We start from the raw sequence: 12,913 nt of genomic DNA, 5'->3' as shown, positions 1-12,913 counted from the left end.
CATTTTCAAATCATGATATACTTGGAATAGAATCCATACCCTTTTGCCCAGCCCCCACGTGGAAAGTGGTCTCCACCGCCCTTCCTGGGCTGGGTTCAGCTGCCTCCCAGGCCAGCTCCCTGCTTTGTGGCCACAGTTTCCTCTCAGTTTCCTCAGCACGCCTGGCTCTTGGCCCCACAGGACCTTTGTACAGGACCTTTGGTCCATCTGAAACACCTTCTGCCCAACTCTGCAGGACTGCCTCCTTCCTTCACGAGTCTCGGTGTGAGTCAGCTTTCCTTCTCAACAACCAAAGCACCGCCCCTCACACCCCCACCCCCACATCGGCTTGCTGGTGTCCTCCGTATCGCCCAATTCCGTTCTCATATTTTAGGCACATTTGCAAGCCTAGGCATGTGTGGTTCCTAAGAGAGACTTTAAATCACAAATATTTATATTCCTGTTTTTTCTGCCTACGGAACTGTGACCATGTGAGTAGCAGGGGCTCTGAGATGATACTTTAAAAACTAGCTGGCCAGTGCTGAGGAGGGCAGAGCCCTATGAGGCTATCATTGACAGAGCTGGGGACAAACGCATCTTAGGAAAGCAAAGAAGCCAGGCCAGGTCAGTCCTGGGAGCCACTGTGCAATGAGGCAGGGGCAACGTTCTTTCAGAAAACGATTCCAGTTCTGGGACAAATTTGAAACTGCAAATTCTACACTATAAGAACTGTGATCATTTTATTCTGAATAACTTAGTGGGTGTCACCATGAGCATAAAAACATTTCATCAAATATACACACACTGTCTTAGTATTTGAGCAATGTCATTTCCTGGAAGGTTTTCTGAGAGAAACTTCACCTGTAGGTAACCAGAAGTTTACTTGCTGTGGTGAGTTGTTAGGTGAAACCAATTATATGTCAGGGCCCAGCTGCCAGACAGGAGCATCTTGCTTTTGGAGTGTTTGATCCCCTGCCACTTTTTGAGACAGTAATTAGTAGCAGGAAACTGTCATCGGCCAACTGATAATCCCCCCACATACAAACACAAATAATCCAGGCATCCTGTGCACCCTTGCTTATCACGGCCGAGAAGTACTTTTCATTTCCATTTCATAACTTGATTACTCTGTGCCTCCCCAAACAGAGCATAAGCTTCTTGAGGCCAGCGATTTTGACTGTTGTTCTCATTGTGGTCTACTCAGCAACTGGAACAGTGCCGGCACGTAGAAGACATGACGTGCATTTGCTGCATGAATAAACACGTAAACATGATGGCATAGGAGAATGCTACTTTGATGGGGTACATGGGTATCAAGAATTTTCTTTCTGCTCACACAACATGAGATTTGTAATTAAGACACAGATTTAAGGCAGGTGCAGTGGCTCACACCTGTAGTCCCAGCACTTTGGGAGGGTGAGGCAGGAGGATCACTTGAAGTCAGGAGTTCAAGACCAGCCTGGCCAACATGGTGAAACTCTGTCTCTACTAAAAATACAAAAATTAGATGGGCACAGTGGCACATGTCTGTAATCCCAGCTCCTCGGGAGGCTGAGAATCGCTTAAACCTGGGAGGCAGAGGTTCCCGTGGGCCAAGATCACGCTACTGCATGCCAGTCTGGGCGACAGAGCAAGACTCTGTCTCACCAAAAAAAAAAAGACACAAATTTAAAATCACGATGACCAGAATATGGCTCTGTTTCACTCACTGGAAATTATCTGATCTGCAAGATAATTCTTACCAACCCCTGAGTGTTTTTTACAGGCATGGGAGTCCACTGACTCTCTAAAATCACTTGCAAAGTTTTGTTGCTGTGGAGCTGAGAGCTGGGGCCAGCCTGCCTGTTGTGCCCCTCGATGAGACTCCTGGCCATGCATTTGAGTACACCCCATGAAGGGGGCAGGTGGCTGGCCGGGCTGTTATGTGTAGCAAGCATGTGTTCTAAATTACAATTCATTTGTTCTAAATTACATTCATCATTTCTACATTTGTTCTAAATTTAGAACACAGCCCCAGGAGACCCCCTTCACCCAACCATGTTCTGCAGTCTTGATTCATGTTCTTACTTAAAAAATGCTATTGATAACCTGTTGCTATTTCTGCCTCAGACTCTGAGGAGATGTGTAAAACAGAAAGTCACATATCTTCAAAGCTCTGGAGCTTTACATGATGAAGATAAGCAATGATTTCTCATTTCATTCTTTCTCTTAATCAACTGAATTAATTATATACTCATTTTAATTTGGATATGATGACTAGGCAGACTTCAAGTATAACCATCCATAACCTTGCTTAATGCCATGATGTTTGGATTTTTTTCAAAGAGAGGAAAAAACTCCCTTGGCTTTTATTACAGCATCCATATTTTGTGCCATTTTAATTTTTTCTTGTGTCTTTTTTCTCTCTCTTTGGGCAATATCAGTATCATTCCTTTTGGTAAATTTTAAATTACCACTTAATTTCTAATAGAAAAAATGTTTTAGTTACACCTAAAGTAATCCCGAACCTCAAACACACTGTGAGCACACCAGAAAGTAAAAATTATATGGAGTAGAACAGATTAGCCCAGAATACCTCCCATTCATTTTCCCAGGTTCCTAATTTAATAATTTCAGTGACTTTAATTTATCACAGACCCTCAGTCTGAACTCGGCGTGAGCAGGGCAGACAACCAAACCTGAAAATTCAAGTTAAAATTCTTGTTTGGGAGCTTATATTATCTAGATTAATCATCCACAAGGGTCAAGTCAGCTAAGTAACTGGTTCAGCTTAATCTCTGTGGAGGCAGAATTAGTCCTTTACAGTCTAGGTCCTTGCCCCAGCCCCATACATTTCTGTCTGTTTTTTTCTTTTCTTTTTTTTTTTTTTTTTTTTTGAGACAGAGTCTCACTCTGTTGCCCAGGCTGGAGTGCAGTGGCACAATCTCGGCTCACTGCAACTTCCATCTCCTGGGTTCGAACAATTCTCCTGCTTTAGCCTCCCGAATAACTGGGTTTACAGACACATGCCACCACCGGCTAATTTTTGTATTTTTAGTAGGGACGGAGTTTCACCATGTTGGCCAGGCTGATCCCGAACTCCTGACCTCAAGTGATCTGCCCGCCTCAGCCTCCCAAAGTGCTGGGGTTACAGGTGTGAGCCACGGAGCCCAGACTGTTTCTTTCTTAAGCTCTTACTTTCTCATGTGTGAGTTACCTTGTAGGTTTCCAAGGCAGAGGGGACAAGATGGAAAAGGAGAACACAGAAATCTAGCCTGGAGGAGCTGCTCTGTTCCTGTATTTATCTGTGTAGGTGTGAATGAGGGAGAAAATGACAAGAGAATTACATTATTTTAAGGCTGTTTTTCCCCCCTGAACATTTACTTTTTGAGAAATAATTGCCCAATACTGAAAGGTATGTGCTTTCAAAATGTTGATGTTTCAAATGGCTTCCTAATTACCTAGTTATACAGGGGGCGTGTATGGTTATCTGAAGTTACATGGGTATACACTGGTGGTGTGAGGTGTCCAGAGAGAGGAAAGGAAGAGAAGTCCTGGTGGCTCAAACCCTGAGGGATGTGCGGGGGATGGGTGAGAATGTGAACAGACATGTTGGAAGCTGAATCCGTGCAGTGGCACCCATGCCTGTAGCCATCTCAGTGGGGGGTCCTTCTACGAACAAGCTTTGATTAATGATATTTTAATGCTAGTTTAGCTTTTTAGCACTCCCACGCCTAAAGGCTCTGATAGAAGCAAGGCCCCCACTCCTGCAAAAAAAAAAAATCCATGATTTTTATGCATTCCAACAGATCTCTTAAGGGGCAGACGGCCGGAGAGCCAGGTGTGCCAGGGACCTATGGCAGTAGGGCTGAACGTGCCCGCTGCAGCCTCTCCAGTGCTGGGAGAGACCTCTAGATGGTGCAGGTGAGTTTGCAATGAGGGAAAGCCCCTCGGCAAGGACTGAGTTTCCAAACTTGCAGACAGGACAGGGAGCAGTCAAGGAAGAGTTCCCGGGAAGCCCTTTAAACGGAAAGGAAAGGAAGCGGGGCTGGTATCAGAGAGGTGTGCCAGGTCCCAGGCAGCCCTGCTGGCCCCTAAGGACATAGAGTACCTGCTTCTGAGAGGGCTGCCACAGTGGCCACCTGTGAAGCCTGTCACCCAGAACTGGATGGTACCTGGCTTTCTTCATAGACCCATATTCTGCTGGGACTGAAGCTGACCTCCAACAGAAGCCAGGTAAGCCTTGGTCTTTTCCTCTGGTTTTCTAAACTCTTCAGCTGTGGCCGAGATGGAGGTGTCATGGGCTGGGAGAGAGACTGGGTGCATTTTTGAAATGTATGTCATTTTTTGGTTGCGTTTGAACAAGCTTTACCGATTGCAGTATGTCTGCGCTACCAGTTCTAAGACCTGAGATTGTTCCTTTGTTTTAGAAAAACATCAGAAACCCTGTTTTGCTGTTGGTTGCACATTTGGTTAGGGAGACAAATTCTGTGTGTGCTTCACAGGCTTTAAGATTTGGGCTACTGAAGCAATGGGTTCCTCCGGGGAGCATGAAAAGTATGTTTCTCAGGTTTGCCCCTGTGCCCGGCTCACTGGGGAAGACAGGCGTGGCAGGGACTCTAGCTGGGCTCTGTACCTGCCTCCAACTCTGCGTACCCGCTGTGCCCTAAGAGACCTTCCAAGTGGGGTTTCCAGTCGTGTCGGAGACCCCCCATATCCTGGCCTCTGTGTTGGTGGTTGGGGGGGCGGGGAGAGGGGAGAGGGAGAGAAGGAGGGGAGTGGGTACCTATTTGTGATGATTGAAGTTTTCATTTCCAGCCAAGAGGTTCCTCTCAACACTCTTGACAGACTGTGGGGCGGTTTGGGCTCCTAGACAAGAGTCGGCTCTGATTCCCAGCCTCCTGCAGCAGCCAAGCTTTGAGATGTCAGCTCAGGGAGAAGCGGGTGGCTGGGCAGGGAGGTCAGCACGCAAGGTTCCCACTGGGTTTCCCTGCGCATGTTGTGTTGGGTCAGCAACAAGAGGGACAGTTAAAATCTACAAGCAGGGCAGATGCCGGTCAGTGGGGAATCCCACACAGCCAGGGGCACACGCACATGAGGAGACTTACGGAGAGACAGGAGCACCACCGTCCTCTTCCCTGGTCCCCAGGCCACTGCTCTGTGGCTCTCAAGTGGCATTTTTGAGACACTTTCTAAGCAAGAGTGAAAGTGTAACAAAGAAGTGAAGAGCCATAATAGACTGAAGGAGAAAAGGGATCCAGGCATCTAAAATAGAGAATGTTTCTTGCCTGGCTTAATACTCTGAGATTTCTATGTCATAGCCACTTAAAACCTTTCAAGATACATTTTGACAGAGGCTACCAAAAAGAGAGTGACTCTGGTCAAGGTTGGGAAATAAGCGTTCGTTCCGATGACAGTCCACGTGTACCCTTCACGGCTGGGAAAGTTTGGCGATCCTGGTGGCGATTGGCGGGGATCTCCACTGTACCCCTCCCCGTCCCTAAGTGGGCCAGGCTATGCTGTGGGAGGATTAATTTGTGACAGCACAGTTGGAGGATAATCTTGGAAGGACCAGTCTTTGGGAGGAAAAAGTAAATGCAATTTTCCTGAAATGCTTGATTTTCACTCCCTGGCCACTACCTGGTTTCTTGCTTTTGTGAGCTGGACTTTCATTTTGTTGGGGATACACATTTGTGAAGCACAGAAGTGTCAGGGGCTCATTTTTGTTTCTCAGGCGTCATGGTACCCTCTTGCCTAGCCCAGTGCCTGCCATTGGGCGGCAGCCCAGCATTGCTCGGGAGTGCAGACAGACCTGGTCTTAACCCATCTCACGGAATGCAAAACCGACTTGCCTCTATTAAATGGGGAGCCTCTTCTAGTCAAAGTTCCTCAGGTCTCATAGGCCCACAGACAGAAGCTGGGTTACCTGATGCTCCTTTCTGGGTCCAGGTGAGTGTGTTTTGTGGTTTCCAAAGAATAGAATTTATTCTCAAGGAAATGCCCAGGAACCCAGCTTCAAAGACTCAAGCAAATCTGAAATTCAAATACAGGAGCCGTAAACAGGATGGTGTTTGGCAGACAGCCTTGCTGCTTAAGTGGCTCAGCCCCTCAGCTGGGCTCAGTTTCCCCTCACCCTCCTCTTAGCCTGCCTAGTGACTGCCTGCATGCCTCAATTATCCTGGATGACACCTGCCTGCTCGTTCCTTTGATGCCGTTTGAGGCTCTGCCTAGGTATTCCACCCACCAATAGTATCATTAATTAACTTACATTAAGCCCACTTAGCACATTAGATCAATTAGGAGAGAAAAGCCCCAGCCAGCCTTTCCTGTGAGCATGCCACCTCCATCTCAATGCCTATGATTCTGTCCTTACTGAATTCGTATATTGCAGGAAGGAATTTTTTTTAAGTCCCAAAGATTACTATTTTCCTAAAAAATAAAGCAAGGAAACATAAGCTGATGCCTAGTCATTTAAACTCTGCTGTACATTTCTATGGCACTTTACAAAGCATTGTCATGAATGTCTTCTCTATTTTCCCAATAAGGAAATTGAGGCTCAGAGAGGTTCACTGACTTGCCCGAAGTCCCACAGCTCATAATGATTATGGGAACACCAAGAACTGATCTAGGTTAGCACTCAGTATGCCCAGGCCTCGTGTGGAGCCTGTCACTCATAATTGGAGGGGCTGAGACTAGAACCTGTGTCCTCTGCCTCCAACACTGACACATTTGCCCCCACAAGGAGATGGTGCAATGACAGCCACCAGGGATTATAAAAATAAGAGTGGAGTAAGCAAACACTCCCTGTCCTGTATCTTAGTTTCCCAGGGTAGTGTCAGCCCCAGACACACTCATATCCTGTCCTCAGAGGCGAGGGATCAAGAGGAAACAGTCTCAGTTTTGTTCTTTTTGAAGCCTCCTGATAAAAGTTAGAGTGTTTGTAGTTTTTATATAGTGAAAAAAACTGTCAGATATAGGCCATTGTAGGAGGTTCAGTCTAAGATAGTCTAGTAACTAGAAAAAAACTCAAAATGGCATTTGGGGCTCAGGCATCCCAACAGCCCATTGGCCCCTGAGACAAATGAGCTTGACCATATTTAATTTTTCATCATTGCCCTTAGAGTGTCACAAAGCATTACCCAAGGATAGCTAACCCTGTACAGTCAAAGCTATGGAAAAAGCTCTGCCCTGGGTCTTGGCAGGGATCAGCCATTCATTAGGTCACGTATTAAGGGATCCTACAACCTGAAGTGTCTTCAGTCATAGCACACACCCCAAGCACATCATGCACTCCCTGAAAATATGTCCAATGAATGAATGAATGAATGAATGGGCTCCTTCATCCTTCTTGTCAGAGAAAGGTCACCAATTGTTCCAATGACACAGCTAGGGACAAGGGGGCTGCTCGAACATCAGCATCCCCTAAGTCAATAAGCAAACAAATCCTAGTTAGCAAAGCTACCCTCTCTGGGGGCAGAGACACCTGTTATTTCTCAAATGCTGGATGCCCAAGGGTGGCAAACACACTGTTTGGACCCCAGGAAGGAGCAGACACATGTGGGTGAAGCTGGAGGCCCTGCTCCCTTGCCCAGATCCTCTTGCCCAGACACACTCTGGAAATGCCCATCATTTTATACACCTACGTACACATGTAACCAACCAGGATGCCTTTGTTTTCCATTTCCGACAAAACAGAGGACTATGGAAAACAGGTGGGCTGTAAGGAGCCCCACAGAGGAAGATGCACCTGTGGCGGTAGCCCTGGCTGCACCACCCTGCGAGCTCATGCCAGCTTAACTCACTTCATGGTAGATCAGACCTACTGCGCCAAACACAGTAGGAAGGCGCACCTTCACTTGTGAGTCAGATAAAATCAGCAATGAGGGCAATAACAACCACAGTCATGTTACTCTTACTAACAGCCCTGAGGCCCGCAGTGTAGCACAGAAGCCAAGCTTAGCGGTGGGCTTAAGGCTGATATTGTTAACTGATACCATTCAATAGCTAGATACAGGCAACTAAAAGGTGAGCCCAAATACTGAAATAAGATACAGTATTAGTCTCCTGAAAATAAAAAAGAGTTGATTCTGCCAACAACACCTTAATCCTGAGAGAAAGCACTTTCTTAGGATAGAAGAAAGACGTGCAAAACCAGACTGCAAGCAAAAAATGAGAGGGCATGCACTGTTTTGACAACTCTCAGATCGTTAGCAAATCTCTAAAACTTCCATTTGCCATATTTCCAATCCCATGTTTTCACAGAATCCTGCATGCACAGGAGGAAGCAGGCAGGATTTTAAGTTGGTTTTAGCACACATTCATTCATTCAGCAAATGTTTTCTGGGCATCTGCTACATGCCAGGCACCATGCTGGGATGTAGTGAGTAACACAGTGGTCCCATGGGTGAGGAGAGGGAACATCCCTGCACTCACAGAGCTTAGATTCTGCTGCAGGGAGAGAAGCTATAATGCATAAATCCAGCGCCATGGAAAAAAAAAGAAAACAAACTAGCAGGGCAGGTAGAAAGAAGGTGCCCAGGGTAGTAGTGGGGGCCTCTTGGGAAATGAAATAGTTGAGTAAAGACCTGGATGAAGTGAGGGAGTGAACCAGGACACCTGCAAGAAAGGAGGCCCTGGGGTGGGGTGAGCTGGAGATGTCCCGGCACCAGCAGGAAGGCCATGCTGCCGGAGCAGAGGGGAAGGAGGGTTGAACAGAAAGAGAGGAGAGGAGAGGAGAACCAGGAGCCTGAGCGGGCCATGGCAAGGGGGCTGGGCTGTCATTGAGGGTGATGGAAAGGCAAATAGAAGTCAAGTCAGGGCGGAAGTTCAGCCATGGTGGCTCATGCCCTGTGTTGTTCTGGGACAGTCAGTGCCCACACCACCCCATCCCATGCCACGCCGGTTGCTGTATTCTGAGTATCAGCTCCTAAGGAGCTGGGTCTCCAAGTAACCTCTTCCTGGGAGAGCTGGCTTGGCTGGGGTGCAGGGCAGGAAGGGCAGGCAGCAGGACGGGTGGCAGGAGAGGAATGATCCATTTTCACCAACACCTGCTCCCTTGGCCATTAACACATGCCAAAGGGATCCATTCTGAGAAAAATTATGAAGACCCTAACTTGAAACACATGATTACACTTCCAAAAATCTGAAAGTAGATTATAAAGACTCAATAAGTTGTGCAGAGAAAGAACACTTAGCAACAGACATCGCCGTCGCCCCCCTTGCAGCCCTGCTGGGACACTCCCACAATCGCAGAGCCACTGGCCAGCTGCACTCGCTTCCTCCTCACTTGGAGAGAGGGACACCTTCCAGCATCGGATGTGAGATGGAGTGGGGACGCAGTGGCTCCCTGATGGCTCAATTGGCAAAACTGTTGGAGAACGGGTTCAGAGATCACTGATGCCCTGGGCCAGTATGCCAGACCTGTTCCTGTTGACTCCATATGGCCTTTGGAGTTGGAGGGAAGCTGGCTTCCCTGCCCCGTCCTGCACGGAGCCACCAGCACCTGGAAAGTTTGATTTCCTTCCTCGTAACTGGAAGATGGAGGTCGATTAGGAGGGAAGTCAGCCTGGAGGAAGACACCTGTCTCTGGGAAGTCCAGGGCAGTCAAGGCGGACAGATCCATCACGAGGGAGGAGCCTGAAGGACGGGATTGTTGACTTGATGTCTGGTTGGGGTCTGATGAATACAGGAAAGTGCAAGGCCACGGGGAATGCTCCAGTGGGATGCGGATGTCTATTAAGTTGGCTGATTTTATTTACCCAGTTAGATGTGGTTTTATGGTTTACTGTTTGGATTGAGGCTCTATGTCCTTGCGTAATAAACATTACCTCTGGCCCAAAAAAATCCTAATCCTTAAAAATACGGAAATGGACTGAGCATCCCTAAAAGGTACTTTAGAGGAGTCTCAAAGTTCATTTTCTTTAAGATTTAGTCCTTAATAAAGACTCAAAATGGCTGTTCCTAAAGGCTCCTGTCCATAATGAAGAAGACAAATCAGAGTGTACACTTTGGGGATGTGTTTGTTGACATGCAGCATCCTCTGCAGAAAGCCTGTATCTCCAAGAAGCGTGGCCAAGGGAAGGCACTGACAGCTGAGTTCAGAGTGGGATTTGTAAGCAGCACAAACTAATTGTGCATCGGTAGATTTGCAGAGTGTGGTTTTCTGTTGATGGATTTCTTTATGGGCAATAAAATCTCCAATAAGTATCATTCACATTCAGCAGAACTCTTTTTGAATTTTAGCTCATTCTTAGAGAGATTTGGAGAGAGAGAGAGACCATCCCTGCACATGCAGCAGGCACCTGGCCTGTCTGGGTGGCCAGTCCTTGTTCTGTGGCCACTGTGATCCCCGCCAATGTCTTAGCTTCCCGCCAGCACTCACTAAGCAATTTTGCTTCTCATTTTATGGGCAGATGTAACCAAAACAAGGAGACTTAGGTGACTCGGGACACTCGGTTTTCAGTCAACTCTAAAAACCAGGAGACCAAACTTTCTCTAGAATTACTGCCAGTTGGTTTCCAAATTGAGGTTTCCAGATGAAAATTATTATCCAAACAGACCACACACAGCACTCTGACTTGCCTTCTGTGCCTGGCATGTGCGAGGGAAATGGCGCTGGAGAATATTATCCTGATGATTATCACAGTTGTTGCTTTTGAAGGCAAATATTTATTTTGTGAAGACTGCAAAATGAAGTACAACAGAATGTTGAGCTCCTCCTTATGTTTACAGAATAAACAGAACTGAGACACTGGCAAACGCCAATGTCCCTAGTTCTTAAAGGACTGGCTGCATGCCTCCCGTGGCATCAGTTAACGCAGGAGCCTCTGGAGATACAGGCCTTCAGGGGCAGGACAGCCTCCCACCGGGGAGGGTCTGAGGCTTCCACCCACCTCCCTGGGTGCATCTCTGTAAACAGCTCTCCCAGTGTGGGCTGGATGGGGTTTGAGGTGGCTGCTTTCCTGTTTACCCTGGAACATTTCTTTGTTAGAGAGGCCACTGCATTTGTCGTAAGACAACGGGCTCTAGATCTTACTCAAGGCTTTGTGAGATCTAATAGAAATAGAAGACCTGGCCCCTATTTTCATGGCCTAAAGCATTGAAAGGAGGAAATAGGAGAGATAGCCAAATTGCACGGTGCTGTGATTGAGCTGTTAAACATCTGTCCCTGACGTTGCACTGACTGTGCCCTCTTTGAGGACGGGGAGCATCTATCTGTTCATTCTCTGGCACCTAGCACAGTGGCTGCACATAGTAGGTATTCCATAAATGTTGAAGAAACCCACATTTATTAGGCATTTGTTGCTTTCTTAGCGTTTCCGTCTTAATCTGCACAGCAGTCCTGTGAAATAGAGACAATCATCACTGCTTCACGCATGTGCAGAGTAAGGCTTGGAGAGGTGAGGTGGCTTGCCTGAGACCTCCCTCCTGGTAAGTTCATGGACTTCGCTTTGCTGTCGTTTCCATGGGTTCGTTCAGAAATGAGAGCTGGGATGATGTGGGCTGTTTCAAATTAGCTTGAAGTCTAACCTTATATCATAACTATCTCGGGTGTGGGGACAGTTTATATCAAGCATAGGTCTAGGTATAGACAGATGTGTAAAATGCTAAACATGGCTGAGCTCCCCAGAGACACCTCAGCAGACAGCCCTGCTGGCTAGCCCCGGACCCTGGATAGGTGTTGTTTGGGCTGCAGGATGCTGGGAGCTAGAGCGGAAAATGGAAGCTTCTCTTTCTATCCCCAAGGCCAAGAGCAGACCTGGCCAGCCATTCTTCTCACAACAGCAGTCATACCAGACCTAAGACGCGCCAGACAACTTCAACCTCAAGAGCCTTTCTTCTTCCCTGAAGTTGGGCTGGACTGGTCCTGGTGGGGTTGGGCTGGCATGGGCTAGCCACCTGGGGCGGGTGCGGCTCTGGAAAGAATGCCGGCGGCAGGGTGGGGAGGAGCCCAGCCTCAGGTGGACACAGGCCCAGAGCCAACCCCTTCCCATGCTGGTGGTGGAACTTCAGATCATCATTGCTGGGTAACTTCTGTCCCTTCAGTTCCCTGAGGGAAGGTCACATACTTGCCTCATGGGAATATTGTGTGGATTTCTGAGAGCCAAGGCAGGCAGAGTGCTTAGAGCGGGCCGTGAGCATGCTGGAAGTCCTGCCCATGCTCCGTATGCACTCATGGGCTGAGTTTAACAGGTCAGCTCAGCCTCTGCCTGGCAGTCATTCCCCACGGTCTAGTCCATCAGAGGTCCCTGACTTTCCCTGGAGCAATCTGTCAATTTGGCCAGGTTTCAAAACACCATCAGGACCCTGCAGTTAAGGGGCAGCTACGCGGGGGTTGGTGTGGGGACACAGCAGGCTCTGCCAGCCCCCATGGAGTATGGTGCCAGGTTAGCCACCTCCCCACCAGTGACACCCTGACCCCACTCTGGCCACACTGATTCAAGCTCAGGGCTGCCGCATTTGTTCCCTCTGCCCAAAACGCGCTGGCCCAAGATGTCTGTGTGTCTTGCTCATTCCCTTCAGGTCTGTGCTAACATGTCGTCCTATCAGAGAAACCCTCCCTGGCCCCACACTGTATAAAACAGCAGCTCCCATCCCCAGACTCCTGTTTTACCTTTATCCATAACAGTGCCCACTAAACGACTTATACATACGCATGTAATATCACATAAATATTATATATATATACACACACATAATATCACGTAAGTATTATATATATGTAAATATATATATATGTTTGAACCTAGAACTTGGTGAGTAATAAGTATTAATTTAAAATCATGACTTGCTGCTGAGGTGAGCGGCAGGGCGTGCCCCCCAGAGCAGGAGCGGCAGTTTCCTTCTTGCTCTCCAGAGCCTCCCAAGGGGGCTTTTGCTCTCCTCACCTTCGCAGGGGTTTCGGGATGTGACTCACCTGGGCCTCCCTGGGATTCTCTCACTGCAGAACTGTCCG

The 12,913-nt window shown here is 47.8% G+C and overlaps 1 protein-coding gene across 1 annotated transcript in view; it reads left to right on the top strand.

Moving 5' to 3' along the window:
* The first annotated feature begins 3,959 nt into the window (after positions 1-3,959).
* EDAR (ectodysplasin A receptor) overlaps positions 3,960-12,913 on the top strand; it is a 93,156-nt gene continuing 84,202 nt past the window's right edge. Inside the window, exon 1 of the mRNA XM_054475332.2 lies at positions 3,960-4,194. The gene's annotated coding sequence lies outside the window, so the exon portion shown is untranslated. The remainder of the gene's footprint in view (positions 4,195-12,913) is intronic.

The sequence above is a fragment of the Pongo pygmaeus genome, chromosome 12, assembly GCF_028885625.2.
Source record: "Pongo pygmaeus isolate AG05252 chromosome 12, NHGRI_mPonPyg2-v2.0_pri, whole genome shotgun sequence".
NCBI lineage: Eukaryota > Metazoa > Chordata > Mammalia > Primates > Hominidae > Pongo > Pongo pygmaeus.
This window is presented reverse-complemented; position numbering and strand designations above follow the sequence as displayed.